A 23,528-nucleotide genomic window follows, 5' to 3' on the forward strand; every position below is an offset into this window, starting at 1 on the left:
TGTTTTTGCCTAGGATTTTTATAGCTTGAGGTATTAAATTTACACCATGAATCTATCTTAAGTAAATTTTTGTATATAGTTAAAAGTAGGGGTCCAGTTTCATTATTCTGCATATGAGTATCCAGTTATTCCAGCATCATTTATTGAATAAGGGGTCCTTTCTCCATTGCTTGTTTTTGTTGGCCTTGTCAAAGATTAGATGGTTGTAGGTGTGTGGCTGTATTTCTGAGTTTTCTATTCTGTTCCATTGGTCTATGTGTCTGCTTTTGTACTAGTACCTTGCTTTTTTGATTAGTGTAGCCTTGTAGTGTAGTTTGAAGTTAGTTAGGAAAATAAGTCAAAATATTTCTCTTAGCTGATGATGATTTGGTACTTGAAAAACCCTAAATATTCCACCAAAAGGCTGCTAGAACTGATAAACAAAGTTATCAGTTTAGCAAGATTTTAAGAAACAAAATCAGAGTACAAAAATCAGCAGCATTTCTAAACATCAATAACGCCCAGGCTTGGAGTCAAATCAAGAACACAATCCCATTTATAATAGCCACAGAGAAAATGAAAACCTGGGGCTACAGCTGCCCAAGGAAGTGAAAGATCTTTAGAAAGAGAACTATAAAACACTGTTGAAAGAAATCAGAGACTACAGAAATGAATGGAGAAACATTCCATGCTCATGATTTGGAAGAATCCATATGGTTAAAATGACCATACTGCCCCCAAACAATTTATAGATTCAACACTATGCCTATGAGACTACCAATGTCATTCTTCAGAAAATTAGAAAAAGCTATGCTACAATTTATATGGAACCAAAGGGGAGCCTGAATAATCTGAGAAATCCTAAGTTATTCTTCTATTCATGAAGGTTTTCATTAGATCCTGTAAATTACATATAAAAATATCTAACTTCTCCATTTTTTAATTCCTTTTAATATTTTTAAATATAGATTCAGAACACTTGATATTAAATTTCAATTCTGTTTTTTAAAAAATAACTTCAGCAGTTTGCGTTAGGAGGCCCTGATAAAATACTGAAGTATTTCCAAGTGATTTGCTGTGCATTTGTTTATGTTCCAGTTAGCTGAGTTCATTGGTCTGCATGATTATCTAATCACGTTACTATACAATATTGCAAAGTAGACGTCTGCATAAGCTTTCCATGATTGGTCATCATAGAAAATAGAATCTTGATTTGCTGTGGTTCCAGATGGTGGTTTGCTTATAATAGTTTAGATTTAATCATGATCATTATAAACTAAACAAAGCTAAATTATACTATTTTAGAGAGAATTTTTATGTTATTTGCAACCATAGACTCTCACAGAAGGCACGTCCTTATCCATTGTAAATATAGGAATAGACTATTATCACTATGACATTCTTTGAATGTTGACATTCTCTTTACCATATGAAGAATTTAATCCTTAAAATTAGTATTTCCTAACTTCGAAGTTATTTTTTTGCTATTCATCTTTTGAGCAAATCCAGACTGAGTTTTTTTTTCCCATGTTGAGAAGTCTGCTCTCCAGTAACATGGCAGGTATGTTGAGATTATTACTAATATTATCAATTTGTTTTGAGAAAATATTTTAGTGTACATTACCATAAAATATCCCTGGTTTTTTAAATTATTTATTGTCAGATGTAAATTCAGTATGTAATATTTTATGCTAGCTGTCCAGAACCTAGCTGTATATGGCTTACAGAACATTTATTTTTACCGCCTAAGTCATAAAAGTTGTTTACCATATCTGCAGTCAAACTTAACTACAGGCAAAAAGAAGTAGAAAAATTACCTGTCACATTATTCACAGGCCAGACCAAGATACTATAATACTATGGCCTGCTAAGCTAATTTAGAAGAAAAAATGGAAAGAGGTTTTTAAAAGATGGCATTTATATGTAATATATGTAGAAGGGTTTAGGGTTTTGACAGTTTGAGATTGTATCCTCTTTAGAGAGAATGCATAATGACTTTTATTTCTTCTGAAATATGCATAACTTCTTGAAGGTAACTTTCAACCCTTATTAGCACTTTTCAAAGCAAGTTTTCCATCTCTGTGAAAGCAGAGGGTACAACATATCTGAAATTCGAATAGAGTGAATGTTCATTTATCAACAATTCAGTCATTTTTCCTCTTGTTTGGGATTTCCATTCCTTTAATTTGTGAAGGGAAAACCCGAATATGGATATAAAAGTTGAGGTTTGTTGCTATATCTGTGAAGCCTCAATAATCAATACTGCAAGACCACGTCTAATTCTACCTAGAATGAGAGATGTGTTAAGATCTTTTAGTGAGAATGAATTTGTAAAAGTGTGGTTTTAGGAATCAAACTCCCTGGATTTAAATTCTAGCCTTGTTTCTTACTGGATTGTAACCTTTTATAAATAATTTAATGTCTTTAATCTTTAATCTCTTCATCTATAGAGTGAGAGTCATGATACCTGCCTCATGATTATGTTGAGTATTACATCAGGCTATCTTGACCTCAGCACATGATACCTGCCTCATGATTATGTTGAGTATTACATCAGGCTATCTTGACCTCAGCACTCAAAATTGGCATTTTGTCCCAAGTAATTCTTTGCTGTAGGGGTCTGTCCTGTGCTTTGAAGGGTGTTTAGTAACATCACTTGCCTCTGCCTACTAAATGCCACTATAGTTACCGTTCTCCCCAAGTTGTAACAACCAATATTGTCTCCAGATATTGCTAAATCCCCCTCTCATCAAAGGATAAAATTGTCCCCAGTTGAGAATTCTGAATTACATGAATATCTACATCTATAGTTATCTAGAATTAGAGTTTGCACAGTTTCTAGCATAATGCTCCATAAACTTCAGGCATGATTATCTCAAATAAAAAATTATGATATTTTCTCTGAAGAGCCATACTCTTAAAGAATATGAACATTATCTCTATTCTCTCCCTACGTGTGTGTATGTGTATAGACATACATTTCTGGGTATTTATATACATGTAGATGTATGTATACGTTGTATTATGTATCTTCCAAATATTATTCTATGTAATGAGGGGCATAGCAAAACAGATGAAACCATCAATCTTGTTAGTTTCATGCTCTTTGCCACTAATTATTTTATAAATCATCAAGACTTTGTAAAACAGTCTTGTTTTGAATGACTTTGGACTTCAATTTATCTAATTCTGCTATGTGACCCCATAGGTGGAACACCTAGATAGGAAATTACATACAGTAGGCTGAATAGATTGTTATCTTTTATACAGTATCTTCCAGATAGTAAAGATTTTTCCTCTAACATCACAGTTGGGTCTAAAAAAATAGCCCTAAGATTTTTTTTTTGTAAATGCTATTGATTCTTAAAATGGAAGGAGCAGGTGAAAATGCAAAACAGGTTCAGGTAATTCCATTTTCTTAATGTTAATAATAACAACATCTTGATTTGTTTAGTTTTCTACATATTTCAAGGCCTTTCCCCTTGTTTCATATAATAACCAGAGCTCTGCTATTTAGGTAAGGATTATTGTCACCATTTTATGGATGATAAGACTAAGACAGTCATATTAAGTGACAGATCTGGGATAACTATTATGACTCAAAGTATTGAAGTTTCCCCGCTATCTCATAGGTCTTCAAATGTTAAAGCACAACTCCAGCTGCAATAGCCAATTGCTATTCTGAGAATATATATGATGTTCTCACACTTGGAGCCTTTTCCGTGTATTTACCTTTCTTTCCCACTGTTTCCAGTTACTTAATCCTTCACAGTGCACTCAGGTGCATTCCCTCTAACAGCCTTTGGTAATGCTTTTAGTACATTACTCTTCATGAATTGTGCTCTTAAAAATTCCCCTGGACACTCGTTTAGTTGAGTTTTGTAGTAAGAGCGCACTGACATTGTTAAGGTTAATGACTCAATGTTTTACAAGTTGAAACACATTTGAAGTTACATTGTTTGGATCCTTCTTTTATTCAACAATGCGAAGGCCTTGAGTGCAGGTGTTACTTAGTGCCTTCGAAGAACATCTTTGTTATACTCTTCATGGTGTGGCCTCTGTGGTAATAACATATTAGCAAACCTAGCACCACTCCAGTAGTGATTCTGAAATGTGAACTATGAAAATTACTGCTAATGAATTTATACTGGCATATAGGTACTGTAGGATAACAATTATGAAGAATTTTATTATGTGGTATATTCATTTGAAATCCTGTCACATAGGAATCATTATTAATTCCATAGTCCCAATAAAATTACTGATAATCTCAGTTTCAGTTTCTTGACAAAGGTTATCATTATAATTATAATAATAATGGCTAACATTTATAGAGTAATTACTATAAAATGAGTATCATGTTAAACATCTTATTATACATAAATTCATATATTTCTTTGAAAGTTTAAGTAGCTTTTATAGCCATGTAAATATGAAGGATGAATCTGAAGCCAGGTGTCTGATTTTAGAGTGAGTTCTCAGCTTCTGCCCTACCCTTCCTCAAGTACATTCATAGAGATGGACCTTGAGTCAAGTCCCCCAAGTTCTTTCTCCAACTCTAAGTTATATTCTATTTGTGTTGACATTCAGGCTTCTTCATCCTCACTGTAGTTTCTTTTTTTCCCCTTTGTTTTACTGTGTGAGTATGTGTGTGTAAATACAATCATTTTCCAGTTAATGGAGGTGGAACATACATAGCTTTACTCAGTAACAGATTTCTACAGTAGTTGAGGCTTTCTTTGACCAAAATGGTATCTTTATTATGATAATATTACCCATTACTATATGTACTAGTCAGCATTATTATAGAAACAGTTTAAGATATTTGCCTTCATTTAATATTATGTGAATACTTGAAAGTAATATTTAGATTAAACATTGTTGCCTAATTGTTTTATGAATTCAAATCTTAGGCCCATATCAGCTGTGTGAGAGCAGGACAGTGTTATATCCCACAGTTCCTAATATTTAAATTCAATAAAATAAATATCAGGTATATCATACACAATTTAAGATTTTGAATGTGTAAATCAAAGTGCACATAATTTTAAAGACATATCATTTTGTATATGTGCATGTATATTTTATATTAAAATAAACATTCAATAGATATATTTGAATTTCATGTGCAAATACACTTGATATATAATCAAATCAGTATATATATCTAACATATATATGTATATATTCCTCTTTCTATATAAATCTCTCTATATTCTTTTATGCCCTTAGTCTCAAGACACTCATTTTTAAATGTATGTACATACACATAATCTCAAATTTCTTAAGTTTCTGAAGAATCACATCTTATTGCATAGCAGATGTTTTGTCTTTTAAGGTATAAACTATCAGTGAAAAGTATTAGATGAGCTCTTGGAGAGATATGGAAAACCTACATATGTTAGCTTTTGTAAGCTTGAAATGAATTAATATTTTTCTGAGCATTTTTCCTTACTGGTGTCTGTACTTCATTTGCCTTTTGTCCCACAAATGTGTCTTAGTCTTAACCAAAGTTGAGCCAACTAACCAGACCATGTGGCATTGAATTATATTCTGTGACAAATGGACCTTGTTTCATTTCAAAAGATTTGAACTTGAAATCACTCCCAACGATTTTAAAGCAAATGTCTTTCCTCCTGTCAACCATTGCCTAATTTAGTCTTTCCATCTGCATTTCTAATTACAATAAGGAAAAATCTGTGTTAAACAAAGTGGTTTTTTTCTGCTTAGAAAAGACAATTTTAGGCATATGGATAAATGAAAGATAGCATTTTTATTTATGCCTAAAATGACTTCTAATTATTTAAATTTATTTTGATGTACCTGATGTTTACTTTGAAGCACATTTTAATATTCTTATGAATGTTTATATAACCCTTTACTTTTAATGTTTTAAACTAATTAAAATGGAAATAATTAATAACACCATATTATTTAATATCAAAATATTGTATGTGTATGTTAAAAATTATATTTAATTGTTATTTCTATACTTGACATAGTGAATGCATTTCACCAATGCTTTCTTACACCAAACAGCAAAATGGTTTTTATTATTTTTAGCTCTATGATGTTGGACACAATATGAAAAATCCCACTTTATTTTGATAAAGTGATTGAATATAATGCATGTGTCAGGAGCACAGGATATCTGGTGATATGGGGCAAGTTATAAGTTCACAGCAATATATTGACATAAAGAGTGTCAGAATCCAGCATTTTAGACTTTATTTCTCTTAAAATACTTTGAGTAGGTTGAACAAACTGAATGAATCATACCATCTCCCATAAAGATATTTATTGTTCTAGGTAAAAATTGAAGTCAGTTGATAAAATGGCTTGACATACACCCACACAAGTAGCTGACCCATGAATAAACAGAGGGTTTCATTCCTAACACATAAATTCAATATCTTTCATAAACGCCAAATGCCACAACCAAAAACCAGATTGTCAACTTTAATTATGTTTTTTATAATGTCTTTAGCCATAAACCATACTTTGAGTAAAGATATATGGCCATAGTTATATTGTAGAAATATTTACCAGAAGTTATAGAATTTTTGCTTTAGCAGAATTAAGCTGCGTGCTTCTTAGAATTTGTCTGCATTTATTTACATTTTTACCAATTGTAAAAACACGATAAACAGTTGATATTTTTATAAACTGGGCTTTAGATAGGTATTAATACATATACTCTTGTGATTGTATATTCAGGTAGACTTGAACTTTGTTATGTGTGTAGGGAGTTTTTCCAGCATTAATGACCTATAAGCATCTCTTCAAAAAGTATGAATTTGAAAGTCTTCTTATCTACGTATTGTAACTATTGATAGAAGAGTAGACAGGAAAATAAAAGATAAGGCAGAGAGGTATGATATAGTTTAGTATACAGGTGAATATGTATTTATATCCATTTCTATATAAATTCCTCATGGAGTAATAGTTAGCATTAATTAGTTAATGATTAATCACTAATTTAAAACATTTGTTGAATGCATAATGTAGGTATTTTGCCATATTCTGAACTTTAATACACAGTGATAAGTACTATATATCTATATATGTAACATGTATGTAAACATAATATGTTATATATTTATTTGTATGTGTGTATCTATATATATAGAGAGAGGGAGCGAGCTAAATATGATGTGTGTGTGTATATGTCAACACACACACATTATTTTTAGCTCTTTCTATATATATGTCCCAATAAAGCCAATACGGTCAAAGAGAAGCATTTAATTCTGCCTGGGAAGACTGGAAATGATAATTGATCTAGACTTTAGAGCACCAGTAGATATTTATTATGCAGAGGAAATAGCAAAGTTAAAGGGTTTGAACAAAAATCCATGCTGTGATTCAGCATTATCAGTTTCAGCACAGTGTTGTGGGAACTGGAAAGAGGCTGCAGAGATAGACTAAAGCCAATTATGAAGAGCTTTAAATTCCATATGCAGGGTTTGTAACATTTTCAAGCTTACAGAAAAGTTGCAAGACTAATAATAAAATAATACAAATAATCGTAGCCCTATATTTACCAAGATTCATCTATTGTTAACACCTTTCCCCATGTATCAATCATTTGTTCTCCCTTTGTCTCCTTCTCTCTATATAACTTTTTTCTTGAAATATGTCAGAGTATGTTATATACATCATGTTCTTTTACCTTAAATGTGTCTTTGTATGTTACCCAGGAATAGGAACATTCTTTTACATACCTCGATGCAGTAGCAACTTCAGTAACTTTAAAATTAACACGATGTCTTTCATCTAATCTACTGCTCATATTCTAATTTTTTCACTTGGCCTAATAATGTCCTTTATAGCGTTTATTTATCTACAGTACAAGATTCAATCGAGGATCAGATATTTCATTTAGTTACATTTTTAAAACACATTTATTTAGAATATTTCCACAGCCCTATTCCATCTCTTTTACTTTTTGTAAACATTTTTTCAGTTTTATGTATAACATGAAATTTACCATCTCAAAAAATCTTAAATGTACAGTTGAGTTATAATACATAGACTCATATTGTTTGAAACCATCACCACCATCCATTTCCAGAATTCATTTCATCTTGCAAAACTGAAATTCTATACCCAGTAAACAATGATTTCCCACTCCCTTCTCCCACCAGGCCCTGGCAACCACCTGTTAGTTTCTATCTCTATGATTTGGACTATTCCAGGTACCTCAAGTAAGTGGATTCATCCAGTACTTGTCTTTTTGTGATTTTCATATTTCACTTACGATAAAGTCCCCAAGGTTTTTTCATGTTGTAGCATATGCCAGAATCGCCTTCCTTTTTAAGGTTGAATAGTATCCCATTGTATGTATAGGCTGCATTTTGCTTATCCGGTCATTTGTAGATGGATACTGGGTTGTTTTTATTAGCTACTGAGAATAACGCTGCTGTGAACATGGATATAAAAATACCTCTTAAAGCCTGGGTAACATGGCAAGACCCCATCTATAAAAAAAAACCACAAAAATTAGCCAGGCTTTGTGACACACACCGTTGGTCCCAGCTACTCAGGAGGCTGAGGTAGGAAGATCACCTGAGCCCAGGAGGTTGAGGCTGCAGAGAACTATGATTGCACCACTGCACTCTAGCCTGGGCAATAGAGTAAAATCCTGAAAGAAAAACAACAACAACAACAACAACAAATATCTCTTCAAGACCCTACTTTCAGTTCTTTGGGGTATATATCCAGAAGTAGAATTTCTGAATGATATTGTAATTCTACTTTTAATTTTTGGAGGAACTTCCATACTATTTTTAATAACAGCTGTCCGATTTTACATTCTCACCAATAATGCAAAGGGTTCCAATTTCTCCATAGCATTGCCAAAACTTGATATTTTCATAGTTATATTTTTTTCACAGTAGCATCGTAATAAGTGTGAGGTGGTATCTCATTGTGGTTTCTTTTTCTCATATGACATTGAAATTTTTTTTTTTTTTTGAGACAGAGTCTCGCTCTGTTGCCCTGGCTGGAGTACAGTGGTGCCATCTCCGCTTACTGCAAGCTCCGCCTCCCAGGTTCACACCATTCTCCTGCCTCAGCCTCCCTAGTAGCTGGGACTACAGGCACCCACCACCACGCCTGGCTAATTTTTTTGTCTTTTTAGTAGAGACAGGTTTCACCGCGTTAGCCAGGATGGTCTCGATCTCCTGACCTCGTGATCCACCTGCCTCGGCCTCCCACAGTGCTGGGATTCCAGGCGTGAGCCACCACGCCCAGCCAAAATTTTTTTAAAGTCTTCCCATTTCTTCTACTGTTTTAATAAAATATTCCTCATTTTGGGTTTGTCTAATTTTTCCTCTTGATTAGGTACAGGTTACATATTTCTGCCTGAACCACTATCTATATAATGCTCAGGATTTCATTCTTTATATGAATCATTGAAAATTAAAAGATTTTAAGCAGGAAAACATCCTCATCAGGTATCCATTTTAGAAAGGTGGCTTCAATGTTGAAGCACAAGATGGACAATAATCATGAAGACCAATTGGAGGGCTACTGCAATAGTCTAGGCAAGAGACATTGGCAGTGAGGATATGGTGGCAGTGCTGATTAGCATGAGTCCTATAACTCTGGATAATCCATGGCTTAGACAGCATCACGGGTTCTGCTTATTCATACTGAGTTGGAGCTAAGTACAGGATTCCCATATCATAAAAATTGTTCATTCTCTAGCTATTCCTTTATGAAGAAAGCCTTTTACCTTTCGTGCTTGCTAGTACCCACACTCTTACCAGAATCAGCAGAGATCTGATGTCAGTCATCTACTCATGACCTTAATATCACCAGACCCTTTGCAGCTCATTTGTTCCTCCCTCAATAAGGACTCCTTTAGTGTCTTTCCTTCTGAGTTCTATACAGAAATCTGACATGAGTCATTTGTGCACCTTGAATGAAAGTCTGTAGCAATGATTTTTTAGTTAATGTTTGCTCAAATCTACATATGTTTTCTAAGCTTTTATTTCTAGGTATGGATGGGAAAGATTTTATTCCCATTAAAAAAAGATATTGCAGTGCATCAGCAGGAAGTAGGGAAATTCTTAGGGGGAAATAAAATTATGTACTTATGTATAAGGCAGACTGAAGACCTCATTCTGGTAACTGAGTTGGTCAGAAAAAAGATAATTTAAATTTGGAGGAAGGAAAAAGATAGGCTTATTTGCCTCCTCTTTCAATGTAAGCATATGTTTTACTCTTCCTCCTTCCCCAACCTTCATTCACTCCTCAGGCTGAGGACACCTAGATGTATATTGCTTGTTTGTTTTTTTTTTTTTACTGTATTTAGATAACATGTAATTATAATTCTACAGCATAGATTAACTGTGTATTGCTGTTTTTTTAAACCTGTATTTAGATAACATTTAATTATAATTTTACAGCACAGACTCCTGGTTTTAAATTTTTGGGATAGTACATTGCTCCCTATATTAATATCTGTGCTAATTCATAAATTATTGGACTACAAATTGCATCACTAGAGCATATACTCAGGGTGAATAAAATAACTACTTTCTTCAGAGTATTGCCCTGTAGCTCAGTATCCTTTGGTGGAAAACAGCAACCCAAAAGAAAATATTTGTTACAAGACTGGTGAGGAAGAGAATCTATGACGACATTCTTCAAGCCTGCTTAGCTACTTGGACCTCTCAGCAAGTTTTAGCAACTGTTCTTTACATCACTACGATGTTGTATGTCCTCAGAAGGGACAAAGGGAAAGGAACAAAGAGCAACAGAACAAAAGAAGCCTTGTGTCTCCAGAGGTTGTTGATCTATTTCTTTTTAAAGTGCCAAAGTATTTAGGTCTGAGGAAAACCTCAATAGAAATGAAGGTTTCATGCCCAGCACCTTGGTTAAAAACAGGTGCTGTTACTACCAGTTTGATGAGGGATACTTGATAGAAAAGCAAAGCCACTGGAAGAGCAAATCCCAATCCTGATATTTAGAGGAAAAGGAAGTATTGGTTTCCCTTTTTTGCTAGTCTAAGTAAAGTCAGAGAAACTAGCCTTTTTTTTTTTTGTATATGAAAACGCCTTTGCTGCTGCGGATGTCAGAAAATAACTGAGGGAGAAAGGGAATAACAAAAAAAATCTATTTTGTCACCTTAAGGGCAAAAGATATTTTCTTTAAGCTTAAATTCACCTAAAATATACATAATATTTGAGGTGTAATATTGCGGAACTCCTTACAGCTGAAACCACTAGCTATTCACTAACAGATCTTTCTGGTAGAGCAACAGATGTAGCATCTACAGCTTTTGAATCCCAGCTGTGCATTCAGATACTTGAATGGACTGTATTTAATTTATTCTAAATCCATATTACGATTTGCTTCTACTTGAGGCAAACAGAAGAGTGTAAGGAAAACCTAGCATACTTCTGTTCCTTGGTCTTAGTTTTCTAGCTGAAGTGTCAGAGAAGAGCAAAGCAATTTTGAGTCACCACTTGGTTTTCCTGTAGACAGGTAGGCAGGGAAGCTTACATTTCAGCAGCATGTGTGGCTGTCTGTGGTAATTTTGCTGGATCAGTACATATCCTTAACATAACATTTAACAAGCAATTGAGTTGCTTATATTTATTTTTTTGAAATATCTTTTATACCACACCAAGTGGAGAGAAAAAGAAGACCACAAAAGCTATTGAACTGCAGCTCATTCAATGAATGTATGAAAGAAAATTACACAGAGAGAGTAAGAAGGTGTATTGTGAAGTTTGGCTTCTTTTTGAACCTGAAGAAAATTCTGGCATTAAGCCAAATGTTTTTCAGATGAGTGTTCCATTGAACTTAGATTATATATTTTTTAAATTCAAGTGTTATTTGTAAATATAATATGCACACAATGCTAAAGAAATGGAAAGCAAATAATGGTATAAAGAGAAAAAGCAATTCATAATCTCATATTCGTTGTTACATTTTATTGTATTTTTCTCAGATGTTTTCTAAGTATTTTACGTGAATGATAGTAGTATGTGTATAATTCATAATTATGCTTTTTTCCTTCCACTCTGCTAACTTTATACATATTTTGTCATATCAAAAACTTTTTTAACTCATAATTTGAGACAGAATCACATCTGTGTAATCCTTGATAGATTTACATATACACCATAAATAACCTAATCTCTATTTTATGGGCAAAGGCAATAGAGTATACAGAAATAAAGGTGGTGTGGAGGGGTCAATATATGACTTACTAGTTCCTGTTTTTTCAAGGGTAGTAAACCATCGTTTGAAATGTTAGAAAATCAGTGAACAACTACCGAGTAGTTCAAATTGGTTATAAATTGGCATTTCTTAAAAACATGTGACTATGTTTCTTGATCACACCTGTAAAAGAGGGAAGACGTTGACTCTTAATAAAGGATTTTGTGAAAATGTATCTTTTAAGATCAATCTTATTATTCAGTTTTAATTGTTCTGGATGAATTTCAAGCATCCGTGAGTTTTTATCCAAGTGATTCTAATGTGCAGCTAGGAATGAGAAACAATGGGTTAGAGACAGAAGAGCAGGTGACATGGAACACACACACACACACACACGCACACACATGCACACACACATCATATTGAATCTGAAATTTGAGAAATTTAGAATTATACCATATTAATTAAAAACTCAAGGGCAGTAATGCTAAGGATTTTTGCCCGAGGTCACTATGTCAGTGACAAAACCTGGATTAGAATCCTGTCATTTGATTCCCATTGCTACCAGAATGTGTGGCCACTCAAATATCATGTCCCACGGATGTTATTATTAATTACTTATTTCCACTGAGAAATTAATTAATTAATAATGACATCTGTGGAACATGGCATTTAATTTGGAATAAATTAGCCCATAGTCCACAATCTGAAGTTCTAGAATACTTTCCATTTTCAGATTGTGGACTATGGGCTAATTTATTCAAAACATCATTTTTATTAAAATATTGTTCCTCTTTTAATCTTTTAATTAAGATTAGCTCCACTTTTTCCTAAATCTGCCTTTTCTGTTTTAAAAAATTTCCACAATATAAAATTTATTATAAGCAGTTTATCTGCAAAATATGTTCCGTGTCCAGCGCTTTATTTATTGCACAGGAAATCCATTCTATAAAGACACAGAGAGCCTGCAGTGCAGACACAAGAGGTACTTTTGTTCTGCTCTTCTTTTTATCCTCTCTCCCAGTGTGTTTTTTGCCTTCATGCTTCCACAGACTTTGGCATACATCTTGAATGCAAAATGAGACAATCCTTTAAACATTGTTTTAACAATTGTGTAGGAGTTATGAAATTTAGGAAACAATGAGTCTTTTAGATATAAGTTGATTTAATAATATTCTCAGTTTTATAATAGGTTAAATTCTTGGAAACTATACTGATCCTTCATTTTTCCATTACAGGCTTAGTGAATGTCTATAATATGCAAAGTATAAATTGCTTCCAGAGTGGTATCATAGTTGAAATTGCAAATGTTACCATTTTGCCACTATGCATAGCTTACATTTTATTTATATCATTGTCTTTTATTATTTGTAAAATATTAATAAATGCTGATGTGTACCACTATTCTCAGCTATCACCATAAAACATATACCAAAAAGAATCCTCTTGATCCAAGGCCCAGTGTGATTTTTTTTTTTTTTTAGTAGTAATAATTGTTTGTACTAAGTGCTCTTTCTGTGTTGAGCCAGTTTCACTTTGGAGCAGCAGTGTATAATTGCAGGATCACGAAATAGAATGAAAATAGACACCCAGATTAACAAAAAGTTTTCAGTGACAGGTCTATTGGCCCACATAGGGATTGAACACTGATTTTGGCCTCATGATCACAATTCAACTGAGACAGCCAGTAGGAAAAAAAAGTGTAGTCTGAAACATTGGAAGCAATGAGAAGTGCACAAAGAACATAGAATTTTTAAGGATATTAATATAAATAAGACCTCCATTTAAAAATTAGAATGGCTTTATTAAAGGAAGCATAGAAAAGATTTCCATTAAAGAATGTTAAAATACATATGTGTAGTATTTATATCATTGTCCTATTTATAGTATATATGACTTTTTTTAAGATATGGAATATGTTTCTTTCCTTTTTAAAATCTTTGTAGTTAGCTTTGTGCAGTGGCAGTATCATAGCCAATGAGGTTTATCCGAAGCGCGATTATTGCTAATTGAAAACTAAATATTTGTAGTTTACTTACATAGGCATATTTGTGACTGTGTATGTAATTCTTCCATTTTGGGGACTATTGTTATAATGAATACATTACCAGAGCTCATATTTTGTTTATTCTCAACCTTTTTTCTTTCATTATAGTGTATGAACTAAGCAATGGACAAAACTCTAGATGCTGGACAGCATAACAGAGGGGAAATTAACTTACACACTTCTTCCCTCTCCCATCTCCCTTCCAACTGCTAGTCACTAGTCACCTTTGTATTGTGAACGACTTGCAGTTTTGATGAGGAGTTTAGGAAGGGTACTTGGCATTATTAAGTGGCACTATGGTGACTAGAACAAAGTCTATCCTGAGCTGTCCCACAGATTAGTTCTCTTTATACTGGGTAAATCAGGCACCTTCTTTATGCTAGTTTTTTTCAATGTAAAAAAAAAAGGAATTTACCTAATTTATAATATCTTTTCCAACCCTTAAATATCAATTCTAAATTTAAAATAGGAAGCTAAAAATTAATTTCTAAAAATTGTTAATAAACTTGTGTTTGTTGAGATTTCACTCTTATCCATTTACACATTAAGGACTTAAACATATATGATCTCATTTAAATACAAGTAGGAAAACATAGAGGATCACCCTATGTAAGTAGATTTTTCTAGCTTTCTTAGCAAATTGGGAAATGAGAGTTGTTCTGCAAACAACAATCTGATAGCTAATGGCATCTATCTACATTTCTGTGTGTTTATATATTCTGGTCTCTCTTCTTTTTTGTTTATTTAACAATGTCAATGACTGTGTTTTTTTTTTTACATGTTCAATGTACAAATAATGACCTGTAGCATAATAAACATTTGTTGAACTGTTACAGATGAGGGAGAAAGGATGAAAATGTTTAAGACTTTTTCTCATGACCACACAGATGGCTATGATACTTTATTCTCAGGATCTTAAGCCATTGTATTCTAGTTTTCTGGTCTTCCAATGAATTACCATTATTTACTATGTTGAATTTTTAATCCACAAATAATACTGTAAAAATTCTATCAAATATTCTGGACATTTTTGAGTCATAAAGCCATCTTACCATCTTCTTCCCTTTTGTGTGGAGTTTTTGATCATGTGTGTTTCTGATAAAGATTCAGAGACATTGTATTCACATGAACATGTTTATCAGTGTATCTGAAGAAATACTAAGCACTGGACATGCAGTTTAATAAGATCCACTAATATAATAATAATAATGTGTTGGCACTTACTAAACAGTTCTCTGTACCAGCAACCATTCTGAGTGTTTTGCTCATTGTTCTCATTTAATAATATTGAATATTAATATATAACTGTTAGTATAGATATGATGAAAATACAGTATGCTGTATATGCAAACATAATAACAATATACAATAGCACTCTGAAGGTGATATCAAGATCCCAATATTACACGTGAGAAACTGACTTCAGAGAGCTAAAGCGCATAATTAAAGTCAACAATGGTGAGTAGCAGAGCTAGAATTTAAACCCAGGCCCCAAATTTCTACTTAGCTAAGTCTACCATGCTATCTGTATGGAGAGTTTTGTGAGAATTATTGCTCTTCAGATTTGCTTATTCTATTAAATCACAATAAGATAACTTAATGATTGTATAGTTAGATGTGGTACTTTGATTAAGGCACTTTTACAAAGGCAAATAATAATTTCAAGTGAAATTAAATTTGCACACTCAACTTTTTAAAAAATACCTTATAAATGTGAAATTTGCTCACTGATAAATAGTTAACTTGAGAGAGAATTGTCATTTGTAAAATATTGGTCATAAATTTTGTTAAAAGAAGCAGTTTTTCTATTTTTTTTTCAACTTGAAATCGCCCTTCAATTGATTCATAAATCAATTAATTACCATTGAGAGACCTGAGGGCAGCAGGAAATTGGGTCCAAGTTAAAAAGAAAAAAGAGGCAATTTGTTTTAAGTCTAGAAGTTTAATGTTCAATTGAAGTTTAATCAGAAGTGATCCATTGTTTGAAAAGTAGAACATCAATGTCTTTTTAATTTCACTGTCATTAAATTAGGACTGGAGAAAATCGAGATAACTGATTATTCTCAAATGAAAATTAAGGAAAGATGCTATCAGAAATCAACTAAAAGCATATTTTCTTTCTTTATATTTTAATTTACAAAGGAAATAGTCTGTTCTATGTTGGAGGTTGGATAATTTGTTGAAGTGAAGCATGGTATATAGTCTTCAGAGACATTCATTGAGAGACAAACTAAGCCACACATGTTTTATCCACTGGGGCTAAAATAGTGGCTTTCTTTAACAACTATTCGTTCAGTTAAATGGAATTTTTGCTTTAGTGAATTGCAGAATTAATTTAGTGCCTTTATTGATTTCCAGTTGAATAAATGAAAAGAATGATTAAAATAAATGGATTTAGCTAAAGGAAAACATTGCCCTAAATTACAGATATTCCAGAAATATTCTTAGCCTTTGAAATTAAATCTATCTGTACTCCCTAGAAATACATAGAAAAATAAAGACTTGCATTTAGCCCTTGGTAAGTAGTAGCAGGAATAGAAATATATACATAATTTATCCAGTGACATCTGACTGTATTAATATGAAGTCATTCATATGTTGCCAAATGAAATCCCATGGGGTGGGCTGCAGGAGAAGAGGGAAGGACAGTTGGGACAGATTTAAACAACCATTCATTTCTAGAATGGTGTCTGTCTTATTTCTGCACAATTTTACATATTGGGCTTAATATTTGACAAAAAGATTTTCAAATAACAATGAGTAGTACAGTAAGTGATAAAATCTAGATAAACTGTTGTTCCTGGTTTCATTTCCCTGGGTGTTTTCACCCAGATTATGAAACATGAGGTCATGACTATAAAGGTACTCTCTTCCTGTTCTTAGCCAAAGGACTTTGAAGGGCTATAATATCTTTCTCAGGATTTGACGAATGTATTTGTTTCTTCTTAACCCCATGTTTAGATTCTTTTGCCCTTAACTTTAAGACCTTTAAATCCCCCATTTCTTTCAGAGTTGATTAAATACAGCCCTGAGAAAAGCACTGACTGACTGTTTAACAGAAAGCTTTTCAAGAGGCTAACAGGCTCTGACCTCAAAAAAAATGCTGTTGTTAAATTCACTTGAGGCTTTACCAGAGAGACCAGGTTTTATTAATACTAAGACTGCATTAAAGTTTGGATTCCTTATGATTGAGACAATTTCTCCTCCTCACCACCCCAAATTTGAGAATATCATTTTTTCTTTTCCTACCTTGCAATTTATTTGTGTAAGTTCTGCATTCTCAGTGATATATAAAATGTAATTTTGTATGTTAATAATTTTATTCATTGTGTTACCATGATGCTGGGTGTGGCACCTCTACCCCAGGGATAGCCAGGATCCACCACTGATTGCTGAATCACTTACAACAAAATATGTTAGCAGAGTTGGTAAGCAGCTAGGGCTCTGAGACTTCGGAGTGTCTTTCCCTCATCCATAATGACTCCTCCTGGACCCTCCTCCAGGACTTCAGATGACTGGGTGTTAAATAATTATAGAATCATCTATTGGTGTGTCTGATATGCAGAACATCTATCTCCCCAAAGAAAGGAGACAAGCTAAAGAGAAAAGAGCTCTCAGTTAACCATTTAATGACTTGATGTTATGGTGCTAATTCCTTTACTAAGCAGTCCACACTCCATGTGAAAAGAAAGATATCTACTTGCTTACTAGTTAGTGAAATGATCCAAAATATTTTGGAAAGTTATATTTTCATATGTTCTGTCTTAAAACTTGAAATACGATAAAGTAGTGCATAGACTTAAAATTACTGAAGAATGGGCAAGCAAAGATTTTAAATTACAACATTATGCATAGTAGTGTATTTTATTCATGTCTGAAATTTATATGAAATGAACATAAATTTTATTTTTTCTCACCTGAGATGATTCTCAAAAATCATTGCTACATTATAATTTAGCAGGAATAGAAATACATAATTTATCCAGGGACATCTGACTGTATTAAATATAAAGTCAATCATATGATTCATTTGGCTATTGTCTATATTTTAGACAATGTATTTTCAAATGGCTAAGAGCACAGATAATGCCTGTGATGATTTCCTGGTTTTACTGCTTGGGCAAGATATTCGAACTCACTGTACCTCAGTTTCTTCATCTATAAAATTGGGATAATAATAACATTTACTTCACAGGATTTTTCTGAGGGTTAATTGAGCTACTATTACAATGTATTTTAGCATCATTTGCTATTATTCATAATACATAAAATATTTTTTCAATTCATATTATAGAATACAAGGATTGACATAATCTCCCATACATTAGGATATATCCATCTATAGATATTCTCTTTGGGGAATATCTGAAGATAAACATATACCTTTTACACATCAGTGATTCTCAAGAGATATACAATATCCCACAATATACTGCTCTCACAAAGTAGGCATGCCAGAATCTCTCTCTTTTCTTTTTCCCAAGACGGAGTCTTGCTCCGTCACCCAGGCTGGAATGCAGTGGCACAATCTCAGCTCACTGCAACCTCCACCTCCGGGGTTCAAGCAATTCTCCTGCCTCATCCTCCTGAGTAGCTGAGATTACAGGTGCGAGCCACCATACCTGGTTAACTTTTGTATTTTTAGTAGAGACCAGGTTTCACCATGTTGGCCAGGCTGGTCTCGAACTCTTGAACTCATGATCTGCCCGCCTCGGCCTCCCAAAGTGCTGAGATGATAGGCGTGAGCCACCACCCTCGGCCTGGCATGCCAGAATCTCTTAAACAATCTAGATATTTAGTATTTATTTTTGAATGATACTTGGCTTGAAAATGTTTAGAAGCTCTAGCTTAAATTATAATACATATTTTATGATCAGATTATTTTTAAGTGTTGATAGCATTGTGACATTCTAGCAGGTAGTATTTAGCATATATATTGAAAACTCTGTTAAGCCTCCTGCCCATCAGAAAATCTGTATTATCTTGACATTTTGCTGTGTAGCTATTATATCTATAGAAAAGTGATTCAGGTTAGTGTTTTGTTTATTGTTTTGAAGTCATGAAACTGCCTACTAACCTTCTAAGGCTATTTATTATTGAAGGAGAAGAATATTTGGATATAGTGTTTTGAATATGAGTGCATGCATAAAACTCAGCTGATCAAGGTTGAAATTTCAGTCCTGACACAAGATATGCAACTATAAAAAATTAAATAAATTTGCTGAAAATCAATCTTTTTAATTTCTAAAACTGGCATGACAAAGGCCTAAAAGATTTAATAAGTACTTCTTAGATATTAATTAATTCTTTAGGACAAATGAAATGAATCATAAAATAGAAATTCTGAGATTGACCTAGAATGCCAACTGTAAATTTACCAAGTAAGCAGGTTAGGACAAAACAAGTAAATAACAAAACAGCAATCTACTCTCAATTTATTTCATAAGAGAAGAAATATTTTAATATCAAAAGACAGCTGAAAACACAACTTCAGGAAAAAGGACAGCTCTTTGATTAGAATATATTTAGTTTTATGAAAAAATAACTTTCTGCATTATTATTATCATTGTCATTTTGTTATGCACTGAGCTACAGCACCACCCTATGAATTGGCATTTAATGACCACTGAATTAACTCAGAATAAGTGAGTCCTATGCTTGCATTAAAATTCTACCAATGAGTAGATGTATTTCATTAGGCAGATTTCTTCACCCTTGTAAGCCTCTTTCCTTAATCTGCATATTGGGAAAAATAATAAATACCTTTCTGAAAAAAATTGTTTGATGAATAAATAGTTCTAGACATTATTTTTAAGAATTTTACATATATTATGTCCTGAAATCCTTTTGATAATTTTATGAGAGATAAAATTATTGGTATCCATTTTATAGATGAGAAAACTGAGGCACAGATAATTTAAGCAACTTGCCATAAACCAAATATTCAATAAATATTGCTAAATCTTTAATAATATTTATTAGTATTGGCCGGGCATGGTGACTCATATCTGTAATCCCAGCACCTTGGGGGGCCAAGGCAGGAGGATCACTGGAAGTCAGGAGTTCAAGGCCAGCCTGACCATCATGGTGAAGCCTCGTCTCTACTAAAAACACAAAAATCAGCCAGGCTTGTGGCACGCACCTGTAGTCCCAGCTACTTGGGAGGCTGAGGCAGGAGAATCACTTGAACTCAGGATGCGGTGGGTGCAGTGAGCCCAGATTGCACCACTGCACTCCAGCCTGGGTGACAGAGGGAGACTCTGTCTCAAAAAAAAATAAAATAAAATAATATATATGTATATAAAATACGTATAATATATATTTATATTATTACATATGATTATGTATGTTATATAATATATATTATATAGCATGTTACTTATAATATATATTATATCATCTATTATATACATAATTATATATAATACATAATTATATATTACATATAATGTAATATGTATTATATATAATATGATATATATTTTAGTATTATATGTTATTTATAAATAGTCATTTTAATAAAAGGAATATTTATCATATATATCACAGATAAGTTTGATATATAAATGATATGTTTTATATAATATAAATGTGTCTATATTTTATTACAAGCAATCATATTCAAAATATATACATTTAATATTTACATTTTAGAATTATTGTATGTATTCAACACATCCATTTATTATATTTAATTATAAATATAATAAATATATTATGAATATAAATAAATGTTTAAATAAATCTAAATAAATGTAATAAATAACATTATTATTGCTATCACTATTAAATCAGTAGTACTCACGTTTAAAAAATCTACATATATCTACATTATTCTGAATATAAACATTAGGTTTCTGGAGCAGAGATCAGAGTCATTACTTACATCTCATTTTTTTGCTCTTTCTAGAGTGAGGGAATAAGAGCCAGCTAGACAAGATTGCATGCCATAGTACAATGTAGGAACTCTGAAAATATGAATCTGGGAGTGTATATGTGACACAGGATTCCTTCAGTGCCACTTCGCAAGCTGGAAATCTCTGCAATGCAGTGACCTCTGCCTGGGGCCTGGGGACCCCTGGGCTTGTTCCACCTGCTCAACCCAGCAGGCTGCACTCCCTTGTGCCAACTTGGATCCCAGACCCTCTGCGATTCCATGTTCAGTTTGTGGGTTTCTGTACCCCCAATATTGGGGTAATACAAGGGCTGTTGCAGGGTTTGAGGAGGCCCTGCATCCTCAAGTTATTGCCCATGGCTTCTAGCCCTTTCGTAGCTTCTGCTTTTAAGGGATATTGTCTTTGGTTAGGGAGGAGGTGGGACCCCTAAGGTGGATCTGGATCAGTATGGCAGTTGCAGTTCAGCGAATTTTCCCTTGAGTTGCCCAAGCTTCTGGATTAATGTCTGAGTCCACCAAAGGGAGAAGAAGAATCTGTCCTGGAGTCTTGAGGATGGTAGTTCCCATAGGAACTAAAATATCCCCACCTAGCAGAGGAGTTGGGCTTTCAAACATGATTAAAAAGGCGTGAGTAAACAAGAGGTCTCCTCAACTACAACTAAGGCATTGGGAAAAATATCAAGTTAAAGGCTTTCCTGAGATGTCACTCACAGTTGTGCTAAGGGAGGAGGGCAGGCCTGGATTGAAGAGGAGAACAGAAATGGTTACTCTGGAGGAAGTCCACCTTCCTTCCTTCGACCTCCAGAATCACCTGGGACTCCTGGATGGTAATGGTGGTCTGAACCATTGGAGCTAGGGAGAGGAGTGCTGGGACCCATTTGGTCCTGCTGGACCATTTGAAAGACTGGCTCTGGACCCTGTGACTTGTGTCTCGGGAACAGTCCACCCTCCAGTTGTCCCCATCACAGATTGGACAGGGTGGAGGAGGCTTCCTCATGCTGCCTGGGCAGTCCTTCCTAAAGTGCCTTGGCTTGACACATTTGTAGCAGTTACCAGGTGCCTCTCAGGGATTCTGGGGTTTGTAAGCCTGCCAGGCAGCCATTAGAGCCTCTGTCTTTTTTTTTTTGCATCTATTTTCCCTCTCTTGGGCGTCCTCCCAACCCTATTCTAAAAGACTAACGTGGCCACTTTCAGAGCACTGTCTGGTCCTATGGCCTGTTTCTGTAGCTTCCTCCTGATATCAAGGGCCACCTGAGTAATAAACTTGTACTTTAGGATTAAGTGTCCTTCAACTGAATCAGGAGCTAGAGAAGTGTGCTTTACCAAGGCCGCTCTCAGCCCTTCTGGGAAGGCAGTGAGATTCTTATCTGATCTCTGGTCTGTTGTGGATAGTTTGGAGTAATTGAGAGGCTTAGTTCTAGTCTTACGTAAGCCCTCCAGTATGCACACCTGAAAGTGTTTCCTCTTCCATTCTCCCATTTCATCATCGGGGTCCCATGTAGGGTCCTCCAATGGTACTGCTGTTCTTCCAATTGGATAAGGCTCATCCCCTACCTTGGCACTATATGAGATAAAAAACTCATCCCCAAACTTCTCTGCTGCTTGCAGGGCAGCCTCCTTCTCAGCAGTAGTCAGGGTTTGATTGAAAAGTAACATATTGTCCTTTCAGGAAATTTCCAATACTTGAGTTAAATTCTGGAAAGCCTCTATATACCTGTCACGGTTGTCTGAAAACTTGCCAGGAACCCCCTTAATTTGGCTTACGTCCTGTAGAGAAAAGGGGACCTGGACTTTAATGGGGACATATTCACAAGGCATCTCTTGTAGGAGCAGAAGTGAGGTCAGGACCTGCCTGAAACGAGGATTTCTAGGATCAGACAAGTTTAAGAGACAACCTGGGTAGGGAGAAAGGGGTGGACTAGGAGGCGTAGGACCAAAGGGAACTGATTCCCCTGCTGGAGACATCTCTGCAGTTTGCTTCCCTATTCCCTTGGGATGGCCCTTTGCAGCTTATAACTTGACCAAACCCTTATGCAAAGGAATATAAAGCATTTTTTTCCTCTAGGGTCTGAGAGTCAAAGGAGTTCTAGTGATTCAGGTTGCACTTGAGGAGTGCAGGCTGAAGAAGGTTGCTTACTCATCTGGAAAGGGAGGGGAGAAAGGCATCCCTTAGTCGCCTTCCTCCTTTTGGAGTGACACAGGATGGAGGAAGAGAGAGAAAAGGTGTCCCTTTTCTTCTCTTTTTTTCCCTATATTACCAGGGTCCCAGCGCCCTTGCAAGTGCTGCCCAGGAATGTGAGTGCGAATTCCACCCATGAAGAGGGAAGGCCTAGTAAGTAGAGATAGTCACACTTACCTACACCGTGCCCTGGCTTTCCGCTGTTGGTAACCTTTGGGTTCCGTATACCTCATCTATACCATGGATGTGCA

At 34.3% G+C, this 23,528-nt stretch overlaps 1 protein-coding gene and 1 non-coding gene across 17 annotated transcripts in view; both read left to right on the forward strand.

Annotated features, from left to right (window-relative positions):
• NAALADL2 (N-acetylated alpha-linked acidic dipeptidase like 2) overlaps positions 1–23,528 on the forward strand; it is a 1,364,432-nt gene that overhangs the window by 1,154,797 nt on the left and 186,107 nt on the right. The window lies entirely within an intron of this gene.
• Positions 14,105–14,239, forward strand: LOC115934069 (U4 spliceosomal RNA). Its single transcript, XR_004069922.2, has one exon. It is a non-coding gene; the product is annotated as a U4 spliceosomal RNA (small nuclear RNA).

The sequence above is a fragment of the Gorilla gorilla genome, chromosome 2, assembly GCF_029281585.2.
Source record: "Gorilla gorilla gorilla isolate KB3781 chromosome 2, NHGRI_mGorGor1-v2.1_pri, whole genome shotgun sequence".
NCBI lineage: Eukaryota > Metazoa > Chordata > Mammalia > Primates > Hominidae > Gorilla > Gorilla gorilla.